A 16,020-nucleotide genomic window follows, 5' to 3' on the forward strand; every position below is an offset into this window, starting at 1 on the left:
GATTAATATGGAACGGCCTTAGGTGTTGTTGAGATTATCATTCGTCGTGGACGGACAGTCACGCGAGCCACCCTTCCCGATCAATGAGCCAAATCACCTGTGGATACGCCGTGTATCGAAAGCAATTCTCAAAGCCGCGACACGTGGCTCAGATTAATTCCTATAATTCGAATCATGGGAAATTGATGAACCGAAAAGGGGAATCTTTCGGATCAGAAATTGGAGAAATTTCATTTCTTCAATTTTAATCGCGTGTAAAATCGAAATTAAATATGGAAGTTGTACGACGAATGAGTTTCATCTCCTTCCTTTCGATCGTCTGGAATCAGTACGAAAATAGAAGCTCGGTTTTTTCTCAAGTTGATGCCAAATTGATTTAAAATCAATACGTTATTTTCGAACGAATCTGATAGAGCTTGTGTCCGAATAATTTCGATGAAAATAGGAAACATGTGATTAAATCCTGCTCGTTTCTAAATTTTTAATTTTTATTTTTAATCCTTTCGTGCACAAGAGAGCATGCACACGCACGAAAGCCTGCAGGCTAAGTTAAACTCAGAATAGACGAATCCAATTATCGCAGAATCAGGAACAATTTATTTCGTGTATCTATATATATATATATATATTTGTTAAGAGAAGTATTATCGATCGTACTCGAATAACTCTATCCTTATCGATTTGTCGATCGTCAACAGAGTCATTGTTCACAAATCGACGATATTTAATAATTTAATAGAATGAATAGATACGAATTGCTTCTCGCCACTTTTATCCAAAGAAAAATTATATCATCAAAGAAGTATAATCGACTCGAGTCGAGTCTCTTACTTAATATCGTATTCGAATAATTTTGAAATGTCATTGGTGAGAAATTTTTCACCCCGTGCAGAGACAGGTTAAAGCACTTTCGAGAACCTCTGAAAAATTTCCTCAATCTGCCACGCGACGACGAAAGTTTGCACAAAAAGTTGGGACAAATCTATCCTTGGCAGAAGGAAACGGACAGAGTCCTCGAAAACTCACTTTTGCGTTTCAATTATATATTCATAAGAGTCAAGAGTCACTTTTCGTCCAAACTTTTCGATCGAATCCCATATTTTCGGGATATAAAAGGAAGGAGAGGAAAAAAAATAAATTTTACCAGGAAAAACTGAACAAGGTTCGCGATGTTTGGATATTTGCGCGGGGATTAAGAAGGCGTTTCTATTGAATTGTTTTCTCGGCGAAAGTGAATCCTATTCCTTAATTCCCGCGACGTACATACATACGGTATTTCTAAGTTTAAAACGGATGAGAGAGGGTTGTAAATCGAGTCACGTATCTCTCGTAACGAAAGGAAAAGAGAGACAGAGAGAGGGAGGGCCAAGAAAAAAAGAACGGTTGTCTGATTTTTCACCACCTGGTCGACCATACATAACGTAGTAAAAAATATAGAGTTACTTCGCCACGAATTTAAATTAGATATCCCTGCTGGGGGGGAGGGATGGGATTTTTGGAATTTGATCTTTCGATTTACCAAAGATATTCGATATCTTATCTCCTTGACTCTCCCTTTAATAGTTCAATCGTCATTATAGAAATCGGAGGAAAAAGAATAACAAATTAATGGACAAAAAATTATCTTATTTATTTACATATTTATTAGAGTAAAATATTTAGAAAAAAAAAATATTTCGTTAATTACCCTCCTATCCCTACATTTAATTTTTTGGACATACAGTGGAAATATTGGAAATTTCACGTGGTGTACACACGTAGAATTTATATTCACGATTGAAGGAAGGAATACGAATTTTGGGATCGCGAGGAGGGGAAGAGGGTGGCGTCCCGAAATATTCATCGTCACCATGACAACACCCCTCGTACGCGCCACTGTTTCGATTAATGTAATTGCCATTTGCCGGAAAAATGCAGCGAAAATTCGCTCCCTTCCAACTATCCTCGTTCCTTCTTCGTTTCCAAAAGAAACCAATACTCCGATTAATCTCGTAATCGACACGAGGGAAAGAATGGAGGGGAGAAGACGATCGAGACGAATATTCCTATCGCGTAGGTCGATTAAGAAGGAGTAAAAGAATAAAATTATCTCGCGTTGTCGTCGTGTCTTTGGAAATAACGGTTGAAAGATAAACAGAGGATGAATGCCACCAATTTCGGTGATTTATGTTCGCGAGAGTACATCGCAGCCCATCCCTCCCATCGAGAATCGACGTTGAACCGAGTTTAAAGCGAATGCATTTATATCGGTTTATCGGAGATTGCGGCGCAAGGGGATTACGATTGTTAATGGGCGCGGATCGATCGCGGCCCCCTATAATCCCAAGATTCCAGCCGGTTCAACGATCCACGCGACTGGCCTAACTTTTTCGAATCGACCATCTTCCAACACTGATCCCATCCGATTCCCAACTTTTTAACCATCTTTACGAGTTTCTAAGATTTTCACGCCAGCCTCGAATTTTCCCATGAAAATTTTTATTTCCCCGACGATTTCGACCTTTCCACAGATCATTTCAAGTAATTTAAAATACTTTTGTATCTTCTAATTATTTCACGGGACTTTCGCGTCTATCTTTGGCGCAGCTTTTTAAATATCTCGGATATTTAAGTCTAAGATAAGAATTGAAAAGACACGAAAGTGGATGATGACCTCTTGGGCATTGGTCGATCGACCTCGATCTTAACGAATTTCTAAGAATTCTTCTCCCCCTCGTTCGTAATTTTAATTTTAACGATCGAAACGGAAGGGGGAGGCGAAACAGGTGCATAGAAGCTTGGAATCGTTCTAGTTCGTCGCACGGCCCCGTGAATCACGAACATTATGACGGGGGCATGTTGTGAAAAGGTGCTTTTAGTTATGCACTTGTTGGATTTCGCCGATATTTCACCCTCACCCGGCCGCCACGGGTCGCATTTGTCGGGAAACGCAGCGACAGAAGGGGTCCATCCCCTTGGGATTCGTCAAATATTCACCATCCTCTCCTCGCACCACGGGATGGACGACCGCGCCATCTAGGGAGATTCTGTTCGCCGCTTGTTTCACAACTTTGTTAGACCGATGTTTAATTTTTGCATGATTCACGCGATACCTTTAATTTTCCGAGCTTTTCGAAAAAAAAAAAAAAGGGTAAATCGTACGAAAACAAAATTGTTCCCGTTCTGCAAATTCGTTTATACAATTTTTTTTGTATTTTTACGGAAAGATAGTTGGAGCGAAAAGTATTTATACGACGGAATTGTTTCTCGTAGCGGAAATTTATCGAATATTTGTATCCAATTTTTTCCCCCTTTTTGCGAAAGGGAGTTTTTTCTTCGAGACGAAAGTTTCGAACGATATTACATATTACATTTCATTCCTTTACACTTTTATCGACGATAGATCGACGGGGAGAATAATTAAATAGAGATACGTTTATTTTTGTTCCGATCTATCGCTACCACTACCGTTTCGCGTGATTTGTGTCAATCATCCCCGGCACACGCTTTGTTTGACCATTCCATCCAATTGCCTGCAATGTCTACCGAAATACCCACCACTTCAATATCTGCACAATATCTCAAACACCCGAAACTGCGTGCACACTCCCGTACAACATCGTAACCATCCAATCCAAACATCCCTACCTAACGTGGCATTAACACGTTCCCAAAAGCAAATTGATCAAGGGCCGAGAATATTTTGCAATTAGCTGTCCTCGAAAATTCTCGAAAATTAATCTCCCCCCTTTCGACGCGCGAATAATAATCGCGTTGAAATCGAGGGACAAAAAGATTTGGAATAACATTTGTAACCGGAGATACGAAATCTCTCGTCGACAAATCTTTTCTAATCCCCCGGAGAACCGTTTCCTATTTCTCGGATCGCTCGAGTTTCATTAAAGACACGCTTGTGCGAACATAATTACGCGTCGCGATAAACACGCTCGCTCGTACTCCTTTCTCCAACCTCGAGGAACGCGTCTCGAGGGCGTTTTAACGCTCTTTCGAGCACGCTCTTAACCGCCTCGATGCCGCGCCATATTTTTCAAACACCTCCATCTCGATCTTTCCTCTTTTCTTTCCTTCCTCTCTTCGGGGTAAAATCAAAAAGCGTCGAAGAACGACGAATAAAGTTAATCTAACGAACTAGGTTACGTGTGCGTAAACGGTATGTATCTCGTTTTCAAGATGGAGCGTCATCATCGTGAGCTAAGGTAAAGTGAAATAAATTTATACTTACTGAATTATTCGTGTTATTCGTGCGAATCTTTTAAGAAAGGAATTCGAATTTCTAGAAATTTCTAAAAATAAAATCCTCCTCCACCACCCCTCGTGGCGGGTTAAACAGAGCCGCCATAAATCGCGCCATGGCGCCACCATCCTTCGAATATTTAACTTTAGTCTCGTTACCGTTCGAAGAACAACAAGTTTGACACCGGTTTCATCATAACGTGGCCACCTATCGCGATTTATCCTTCAGCAATATTTATCGGCCAAGCTTTATTTACCACCTCTTGCATAATTCATTGCCTCTATAATTATTTTCTGCTCCCCGCGTTTAATTCGAATCGACCTCGTAAACTCGTCGACATCCATACGGATTCTTCGAAAAAAAAAACTCTCTGACAGTATGAAAATTTCATTATTACACCATTTCGTTTTCTTTATCGATGATTTGTGACGTATATAATTTCGAGTTAAATTAATATATCGTCTTTGGGTATTGGTGTTATGGTTGGTATTATTATTATTTATTATCGAATAATCGTTAATGCGAAGGATGAAACGTAACAAGTATATCGTATGGAATTTCGATTCGCTTTTCTAGAGGTTTTTTTGGAAGTATGCAACCAAGTTTTATTGAAATTTTCAATCGAAATTGTTGAAGCTAGCAAACGAAGGTAAATTAATTTGTGACGAATTAAGATTCGATTGTATAGTTATAGGTGAATTTCAATTGTTCGAGAGCATTTTCCGGAGAAAAGAAGAGGAGAAAAAGTAAAAGGAGAGCGGGGGGGGCGATAAAATAGGACGATGGTCTAAAACCACGAACTGACTTTTATTCTGAATAGACAGAAATTGCAAGGACGTAAGAAAAGAAGTAAAAACGTGGATGTTTTAGAAAAGGAATAGCAACGAAAAAATAATTGCAACGAACTGAAAGAAAATAAAAATAAAAAGGGGAAAAAGTCATCTATGAATAGAAAAAAAATTAACGCGAGTATGGAGAAATATAGGAGTGGAAAAATAAAAAAAGAATTTTACGCGACAACGAGGGAGAATAACAATTTCGAAAATAAAATAACAAAGGAGAAAATAAATTTTAACGATTAAACAGAGATAATAAAACTCGAAACGCAGAGAGACATCAAAGGATATTCGTAGAACGAAAACAAATCCCTTTTTTCAACTTTTATTCTCTCGATCAATGATCCATCAAACCAACAACGCAGCCTTAAAACAGTACTTTGCAATATTTTCCAACGTAAACCATTTTCAAACGGAACTTTAAATCACTTTAAACCGTACCAATAACCTAAATTTTCAACATCGCTGAACTTCAACGTCACGAAATTCCCCAAATCGTCTCATTTTCCCCAAAAAATTTTTCTACTTTCCAAATTCACCCCCCTCTTTCCAATTCATCCAGTAGATTCAATTCTTCTTTCCCAACGAGTGACGAGTTAAGGCCCGCATTGTTCGTTCCGTCATTTTCCATTCACGCGTTCGAGATAAAAGTCGCGATTGCCTTCGCTCGGTTTGCCATATCGCGATGTGGATTTATCCCTTTCCTTCCCGTTTTCCGGGACAACGTTCGTTCGATTCGCTTCGCGCTCAGTTATCCCAAGCGAACCGATCGTCGCCCCTTAACGCCCGTTGACCCGCCTCTCTCTTCTTACCAACTCTTTTCGCTTCCATCGACCCACGTCTCTGTTAAAAAAAAACCATCTCGAACCGCGCCGCTGATCGGAACCAATTCCTGGAAACCGAGACGATTTCCACTTCTTCGCCAATTTTCCGCTCTGCTCAGCCCTCGAAATACGGGATTTTGTTGTTTAATTATGCGAGATTTCTCCTTCAACTATTTCTTTCTTTTTTTCTTTTTGTATAAGAAAAATAGATTCGTCGATTCAAGATTTGGTACCCGTTGGTGCACTGAAAATTACGATTTTTGTATATTTTCTTAATTTTTCAATTTCACAATGGTGAATTTGGTCAATTTTTTTTTTTTATGGAAGTTTAAGTGTGAGGTACATTAAGCCCGTGGTTTTCAAGTTCAGCAGTTGCTGCAGTCGAGAATGTGAATTTTCCTGCTTCTGTTAATTTTTAATTTTATAGAGGCGAGATTGCGTTTTAACATTTTTTTTTTCAATGAAAATTTACGTGTGAGACACGCGAGATTTTGAAAATTTTTGTTAATCTTTTAACTTTATAGCGGTGAGGTTTGTTTTAACTCTTTCTTCCTTCCTTTTTAAACTTTAAAATTTACGAAATAAAGTTGAACGTTTAGTAATCGATGCTGTTGAATTTGCGAAAAATTTTATTCGTTTCGATCGTTTCGAGAAAATTGAAGTCAAATTGAATCACGAAATTTTTCATCCGATTTTTCTTTCGTACATTCAAGCGTTCGATACAAGCTTTGTCATCGATACGCGCGTCGATATTTTCAAATTTCGATTTTTTATTACCCCATTGAAAGTTTCGAAATCCAATTCCGCCCGAGATTCCGGAAGCATGGGAATATTTTTGAAAAAATCGCATCCTCTGAAACGAGAGTGTAATCAAGAAATTTACCCTTCGAAACGAGACACTCTGGCCAATTAACTCGACGCGACACTCGATAATTATTAATTAATTAATCGTTCAGACATTAATCACGATCTGTAACGAGTGTCCGCTTAATTAATACGCTCTCGCGGTGTGGTGCAAAACCGATTATCCTTTATCGAGTATCCACCATTATCCCTCCTTACTTAATTACCCACGAGATAACACTTGATTCGATGAATTATTAGAAACGAATGCGAGATTTCTTCTCGGAGAATCGTAAGGGGCGAATGTCCGGAGGGGGAAAGTTTACACGCTCTCGAAGCTGGCGCATAAATCGAGCCAACTTCTCGCGAGAATAGTAGATGCGGAAGGACGCGTGCGTTGATAGTAATTATCCGTGAGCGTGATTAAAATGAAAAGTTAACGAGGAAATGGGAGAGAAGGTTCAGCCTCCGGCACTTATCCCGAATTTTATAACTTGGAAACCGCGCTAACTTTTCTCTTATTGCGTTAAAAGTTGGGAACGTGGACGCGGTTCGAGTGTATTGTCCTGTAACCGCGATCGAGACAGATCCGTTCCTTAAACTTTCTTACCGCTGTTTATCTTCGGGATCGATCTTTATTTTACACTCCTTCGAAATTTCTAATAATTCTTTTCCTCTCTTTCTAAGAGATATATTTATTATATACTCGACGCAACGATCGATTGGACGATTAATCGAAAAGGTTTCAATTTATAATTCTTAAGGAAATTTAGATACAAAAATGAACGAATGGAAAGTAGTTGAGTAATTATCGAGGCTATTTAATTCGGTGCGTTATACGACAATTCGTGCAACGTGTGAAGTTTATAATCCACTTAAAAAAGATTCTTAACAGGCTCGCCATTTTACTTTCGTATTTCAAATAGTGGATGTAAAATTATTATTATCAAAATATTATGATAATTATTCGTGCCAATGATAACGTAGACTCCAAATTGTCGCTTGACCGATCGGAATTAATTTCTGTAACGATTGTTTCCCTTAGGAAAGAGAGAGAGAAAAAATCATTTCGTATCCCTTAATAAATTCCTGCTCCTCGAGATATTAAAGGGATAAAAAAAAATTAATGCGCGCAGAGTTAACCAGATAATCTTTTCATTATCAAGGGAGGGAGTAGTATCGTTGGCGTAACATCGTTACGAAAATAATTATCGCGATGAATCATAACACGGGCCCTTAATCCGACTTTTCGATGGAAACGTCGTGTTCTCTCGCGAGAACGTGAAAAGTTTTCTCGATGGAAATTCATAATGGATGCCACGAAAAGGCAAATAACGATGCGCGTGAGTCTCGAGGCCGAGTTTTAATTTCGTTCGAATCTCCCCTCAAACGTGCTCGATCTACACAAATTTTCGAATAAGAATTCTTCACGCGTTATACAATTTCACTTCCTACTTTTCACGACTAAAATTTATCGCTTAAACTAAATATATCATTCATTTTCATTCGCGGGGCAACATCACGCGACAGCCTCAGTTATTAATTAATTATACTTTTAATTTAATTTTAAAAAATAATTACAAATAATTACAACGCCCGAATTTCGCGATTTCTCGCCCGGTGAACGTCGCTAGGATTATTAACGCTCGTAATAAATTTCGAGAACAACAATTTTTCGCAACATCTACGCGTTGAAAATAAAGGGAAAAAAATTTCTTTTCTAAATATAAGGAAAATACGAGAGATAAAGAATCGAAAAATTTTATCTTCTCCAAGAATAAAGCGATTCGGTTAAACTTTTTCGCCCCGAAACTACCCCCGCGGTCGAAACAACAACTTCTTTACAACCTTCCTACCCATGTTCAAAGGGCCAAAGCAAATCAGAGCGACCTCTAATATTCCTTCTCTCTCTCTCTCTCTCTTCTTATATATCACTGGACGAAGTCTGGTCACCGTGCAATTTGTCTCTGATTATTTATGAATCAGTGCTTTTCCACGCGTTTTATATTCCGCCCCCTGTATCGAAGTTACTCGTAAGAAAGTGAAGGGAGCAGTTTTACAGGGTGTTCGTTAATGCACCCTCGAGAGTATCTTACCCTAAAAGCAACGAGAGTAATCTTTATCGCCTTATCCGGGCCGGGGGTATCTTATCCGCCAAGATTATGCAAAAATTTTTATACGAGGAGGAGAAGGGGATTTTTTTCGTTTTAAAAGAAGGAATATAGGGCGAAAAGAGCGACGTTTAATCCGTTCACGTTTGTCTCATCAATTCGAGCCACGATCCACGCCTCGACGAATCACGCTTCGAGGGATGGTGAATGGGGAAGGCTGGAACTCGAACACGTGCCCGATATTTTCAGTTTTCTCCAGCTTCCTAGCTATGCAATTCTTTCGGTAGAATTAAATTTTATCTGGGATTCCTTTTGGAAAAAAAGAGAATACGAAAAAGGCTTGGAGAGGGTTGGAGAGCTTAGAAGCGCAGGAATAGGTGATATTTTTTCGAAAAAATAATAGAACATATGAATTTTAAAGTTTGAACTTGGAAAACTTAGGAGACCGCATCACTTTCCCTATTTCGTCCAAATTTTCAAAATCATCGATCGCTTTGTGGAAACTTTGAATTTCAAACTCTGTGAAACCTATAAATTTTATATACACTGTGAACGTGTAAAGAAGCACTATTATATTTAATATTCGCAATAGAAGGATTATTGATCTTCTTGAAATCGGATCAAATTTTCTGAAATAGAATTTTCTCTGTGAAATCGAGAGAATTAATGCGATAGTAGGTCGAATTGACGATGTCTTCCGATCATCATTTACAATTTGACGCGTTCGTGATTGGGGAATTGATTATTGAGAAGACGAGATCGAATAACATTTTAACATTTTAGAACGTATTTAAAAATCTAAGTTTCCTCGCTCATTTTGTAATATTTATAGATCCATATCTCATATAGACAGATCGATGGATAGAATTTTGGCAAAAAATTACGATACTCTTGCACAATGAAAATCTTGTTTGAAGTTATTTCTCTTCCGAACATGTTAAGCTTTAAAAATATAAATATTTTATTAACGTTAATTGAATCACAAATTTGGACAAAATTTGCATTATCGTCTTGTTTGATGAAATTGTTATAAATTGCACTAAAATTTAGATTAGAAAAATAATCTATTTCTATTTCCAAGAAAAAATATATCCAACGTTCTCTGTTTATCGACCATAACCCTTGCAGCGAAATTTCGATTTAACATAATCGTTGTGGAACGAAGTAACGTGCGAACATGCATTATTCGTGTTGGCGAAAGAGGTTGGATAGACATCGACCGATCCCAACTTGGAAAATAATAAATATTTATGAAAATCGTTCGCGCCCTCGCGCATCTGAATATGCAAAATATTTGTCTCATACGCAACTTCTGTTCTCTTAAACTGCAATTACACGATCACGTCCGAGCGAAAACTTTCTGCGTACGTAATTTTCAAATATAAAAAAGGTTAAAAGTCATTTATTAACAAATTATCGTCCCTTTCCTTCTTTCATCTTCTTCATTTCCAAAAACGCACGCACAATTCGAAATATTGAATCAAGATCTACGTTATTTGATCGAGACCAACGTGAAATATTAAATCGACAATGATATTTCAACGCGCCGAGAAAAAGAAAAAAGAAAACTCGAAACTCTCCGAGAAGGTCATCAATATGGAACGAAAAATCTTGAAAGAAGGGGCAACTGGTTGGCGAAAAAGCTGGAGGAAACGAAGGGGCTTTCATCACGAGCAGGATGCGCGTGATACCGGCAGCTGGCGTGAGGGGTTGAAAAGAGGGAAAATAGGTGGCGAGTTTCTCGGCTAGAAGTCCGGGTTGGAAGAGGAAGCGTAAGTGACTAGCCAACCGAGACTTTTGCGCGTTACATTGTCTTGGAGCTCGGCTGGCCGTGTCGGACGAGCCGTTCAGACGGGGAATACACCCCCTGGAAACGGCGAGATAGGGTGCGAGAACAGGGTGATGGAAAGGAGAGGAAAAGTGGATGGAGGAGGGAGGGAGAAAATGGTGAAAGAGGGTGGATGGAGGATTTCTTTCGCCGGATCCACGAGCCCGTGCGATTCGGTTTCGTCGAGGAGCCCCGCTATTCGTCTCTACCGATTCGTGAACCGTTCCATAAAAGGAGACGTGCATTTGTATGCATTGCTCGGAAAGATTTATGAGCGATGTCGCGGTCGTGGACCGAAAGTCTGAAAGTCGAGGAGGTGGAGGGGGGGACAAAAGGTCCGCGCCACCCTTCTCCATTTCACCCCCTTTCGCCATAACAGAAATACATAATATAGCGGTCGAGTGTGCCACGTATCTCCTTTATTCTTCCTTCCTCCTCTCCCCTGTGTTTGTCTGCTCCTTCTTTTTTTCTTCTTCATTTTTTTCTTTACCCTTGTCGAATCATCATGGAAGGAAGAACGACGCGGTTCGATTCATTTTCGATGACGAATTAGAGATCGATCGAAAGGGATTTCCATATGCTCGACTTGGTAGAAATGGTCGATGATCAGATAATTTTCCCCCGGGTTCAAAATCGAATGATATCGTTAAATTGGATATTTTGATCGATCGAAAGGAGGAGAGGAAATATTTTGATACGATACGATTAATCTCGACCGAGCTTTAATTTAAGGGATCTTATTTCGTCGAGAAAGGTTATAATCCAATCTGTCGTCGATACACGATTGCAGAGGAACTGCAGAACGAGTGTTACATCGTGACCACGTTCGAAAAAGAAAATGGCACATTTGTCGGTCGATATTATGTTTTCACCGAACGTTTCTTGAATTATGCAACACCATCGTCCACTACTGTGTTATGTATATATATATGTATAAATATCGCGACGCGATGTTTCGCTGCATGGAAAACTCGTTACTCGAAACGAAATGAATAACAAACATCCAATTGCAATAAAGAAACAAAGCTAAGATGACAAGCTCGCTATGCTTCTTCAGGAACGATAAGTAGACGATATCAAAGTAAAATCCGTTTCAAAACCGTTATAAATGTTTCATTCCGTATTATTTATAAGTGAGAAAATTTAAGTCACATAGTTTTATATAATTTTCTATTGAATTATTATCATGTGCAAAGAATATAAATATTTAACGTGAAAGTACAGAATTTTAATCTCAAAAAGAGAGTAGATCGATACATTTGTGAAAAATATTTTCGAATTAGTTCATATTCTTAACAAAAAAAAAAAAAAAAAAGATGAAATTCCATCATCTAACTCGATCCCTCCTTGTAAATCTTCGCGAACAGGGAGTTAACTAAAATAGGAAAGATAAGGGTGTGGATAGAGGAAAATAAAAATTTACATATCGTTCCAAGTTCGTGGCCACCCTTCCGTGCGACGATAATTTTCCTTCGCCGCCCCAATTTTCCACACTTTCCCTTCCACATCCTCGATTTTACAATAATCTATGCGCCTCGTGCCAACTTAATCTTTTGATTATGATATTATTACTCCCTGTTAAATGGCACAATCGTTCTTTGTGTAGAAAAGAGTCTGGAAACCATTTTCCGCGGCATCTCGTAACCGACATATTTTTAGAGGAAACGAGGAACAAAAATACTTTCGATACTCGTGGAAGAAATACGATGAATTAGAAATTTACGATAATTATTATGATAAATGATTTTTTCCCCGTACGAAAGAATCAAACAGTTTATAAAAAGAACGAGCATTTTACGAATAGTATTTTTTTTAAATTTTACGGAATGAATTTTTCACATTGAATTCGATATAAATTTATAACTTCGTTCCTTCCCCATTTATAATTATTCTCTTTAAGCGAAAATTCCAAAAATGGCAATTATTTTTATCTATTGTCGAAACACTGTACAAAGAACAAGAGAAGGAATTGTATGAATATACATAATACTCGATGGAAAATTTCTAGCTACGATACAGCTAATTAAACGAAAAGCTTTATACGCGTACCATAACGCTATATCATTTGCATAGTCATCGAATGGAAACGGTTGATAATTAACTAAGATTGATTTTAAACAAAGCAACCATATCGTTTTCAGCTATATTAATAATGGTAGTTCCATCGACGTTTCAGCAAATATCTTTTACCCCTCTCCCTCTCTCTCTCTCTGTTCCGTTTCATTCATTGGAAAAAGAAGAGACCAGAGTATCAAATGATGGTTAAGTAATTGCTCGAATGTACGAAGGAGGAAATTTTCGTTCGTCTCTATTTCCGTTTTCTCTATCGATTACATGCGCTTAAGATCAAAGTTAACTTTCCAGCGTGCTCCAAATTTTTCTTTTACTATAAATTACATATCTGATGTTTGAAATATATTTCATTCGATACAGGAAGACGATTTCTCTTCGATGGAATTTTGATTTGATTTAATATTTCAATTTTCTCTCTTTTTTTTTCGAGGAAAATATATAAAATTATAATTCGAACGCGAGGTAATTGAAATAGCGATTGAAAGTTTCGAGCTTCGCAAATTTGTTATGACGGATGTCGAGAATAAAGAAGAACGGAGTAGTGTTAATAACTAAGTGCAAAATACAGTTTGCAAAGTGTGTGAAACGGAAGAAAATAGTAGTCATTTGGTTAATGCGATACGAACAGATGCTGTTTATCAACGGTGAAAATGGGCTGATAGAATTACTTCCTTCTCCCTTTCAATTGAACGCCTCGTATCTACGAATAACTAATCATCGAAATTTTTCGCGAAAAATTTCAATTACCAACGTAAGATCATGAAAATTTGAAAATACGAATTCCATTCGAATTATTAAAATATTTATAAAAATTCGAGAATAATTTTTATCGTTCGATCTAATATCAAAATTAGTAATTAATTAAAATTCCGTAAAGTTGTTGTCGAGAATTAAAAAAAAAAAAAAAAAGATCGATGTATAAGGATCACACAGATCCGAAGAGTTTCGATGACGAATAGACTCGGTGAACAAATAAATATAAAATAGTCGGCTGAGAAAGAGAGAGAGGAATATCGAAATGAATTAATTTCACGAGGATTGTATCACGTATCCCATTTTTATTTTTCATCGTGGAATGCATCGATTAATCCGATGACACGATGCATTGATATTTAAAACATTTTCACTCGCTAAGTGGTCACGCTTTGACGGGAGCGTTACTTGGAATAAATCATCTGATAAATCGAAATGAATTTGCTAAAATTACGCTCCGTTGCCGATCATATTTTCGCCAATCTCCCCTCCTCTCTTCCTTATCTCTTTTGATGAATTTCTTCAAGTGCAATATTCTCTCTGTTAACGATTAATTCTTTTCTGATTTATCAATAAGGAGATAATTAGAAGAAGAGAGTCGTTAATTAGAAGGACATTTTATCAGAGTTGATCAGAGATACGCTTTAAAAAATGAAAGCTATTTATCACTCGTTTGAAGTAACTTGATGACCCCGTCCATTTGCCGGAGTTTCCAGAAATAGACGTGCCCTCGTGCGGAACTAATTTCTTCATTTTCTTTACTTTTCTTATCCGAATGAAAAATATTACCATACGTTTCCACCGTGACAATCTTATTTTTGTCCAACGGAAAAATATATATATATAAACTGTCTCAAAATTTACGTATATCAAGTGAAACTCAAGTTAATTCTTCCAATGAATCACCCGCGGCAGCATCCGCGAGGACAAAGTTTGACTAGACGACAAAAAAGAAAGGGTAAACTACCGTGACGGAAGATAGTTTAACGAACTTCTAGTTGGCCAGCTATAATTAACGCAAGAGTAGTGGCGTGCATGCGTGGCTCGATGCGTTTCAAGCATGCAACCAAGATTAATCGCGATAAAAATGACACCAAGTTATAATTGAGATTCTCTCGTGAACGCGAGAATCCGTAAATTATCGCGCCTATTAATTTCTGACGAACGGGGAATAAACAAACAAAAAGTTTGCGTTCAACTCGAGCAAACCCGCTCGATCGACGCGAGTTAATCCTCCTGGCGAGAAATCGATCGAGCATTCGTGCTTTTGCGCGCCCATAACCGTGAAAATTAATCTTCTACTCGTACTATCGCTGTTCCCAATTACCTCCCTACTAGTTTTCCCACTTCTGTCCCATTTTCTACGTTTTTATCAATCGATCTTTCGAAATTTCACGTCTCTCTCTCTCTTCCAACGTGCACGCGTGTGACCTGAATCTCGCTCGTATCGTGATAAAAATACGTTTTTCGGAGGGTTTGAGAAGGGAGAGAGAGTAAATTGCGGCGATTTAACTTGCGTCGAATCAGAAAAAGGGCGGCAATTAACAATCCACGTGAATGCAACCCTGCGCTTGAACGTGAAAATCCTTCCAGATTTCTCTTCGAAATTAGCGGAATAGTTCATTTTTCCGTTCGATTCGGGCCAGAAACGTTGGCTCGCAGATCGGTGGATTTGTCTTCGATTCGATCTCTACGATCTACGGGTTATTATCCGTGTTAAAATCTGGCGTATCGTTTTTTCTCGCCACGCTACGGGATAAAATAATTCGATCGAGTTATTGTAAATGCGCAAATAGAAATCTGGCGAACGTTTCGATATTTGTGAAACGATATAATAATATAAGAATGGTATTAAATGGTATTGGAATTCATTTATGGCAAGTATCGGTTAAACATGTTACGTAGAAATTCATCCTGTTGGAGATATTTTATTTTTATCGCTGTGTTTAAACTTACTGTAATTGAATTTCCAAATTAACCGCAGAGCTTCGGGGGAAGATATTAAACCTTCTGACGATGAGCGTCACGGGAGCGAAACTTGACGCGGTGTCGAGGGCAATTTTAGGACGAACAGGGACTGGAGGAATTCTTACTCGTTTAACTTTTAACAGTTATTATTATTCACGTAACGTGTTACCCGCAATTCAAATCTCACCGATTATTTTCTAATTATGCTAAATGCGTAATTGAAGGAAATTGCGCATAACGCGTGTAACATGCGCTATTAAACGAAATATTTTTTAAAATTTAACAAAATTATGCCTCGTTACCCTTTCCGTATCTCTCTTTAATGCGATTATCTTTGCGAAATTTTCTTTCTCGCCATTTAGAGTCTAGAAATAATAATACGATTTCTTCTCAATGTATCGCTTTTCGTTCATTTGATCGAAATCGTTAAAATAATCCTTCCGTCGGGCAGAATATACTTCGATTTCTTCGAAATGTAAATTTAACGTATAATTCATCGCATTAAGACAGTAGTTGAATATTCAATTATCTTCTAGTAGGAGATAAGCTA

General features: G+C 37.9%; 1 protein-coding gene across 9 annotated transcripts in view; it reads right to left on the reverse strand.

Annotated features, from left to right (window-relative positions):
- The window catches only part of LOC107998922 (pre-piRNA 3'-exonuclease trimmer-like), an 82,772-nt gene that overhangs the window by 42,625 nt on the left and 24,127 nt on the right, over nucleotides 1-16,020 (reverse strand). The gene's annotated exons all lie outside the window — the stretch shown is intronic.

The sequence above is a fragment of the Apis cerana genome, linkage group LG12, assembly GCF_029169275.1.
Source record: "Apis cerana isolate GH-2021 linkage group LG12, AcerK_1.0, whole genome shotgun sequence".
Classification (NCBI taxonomy): Eukaryota; Metazoa; Arthropoda; class Insecta; order Hymenoptera; family Apidae; genus Apis; species Apis cerana.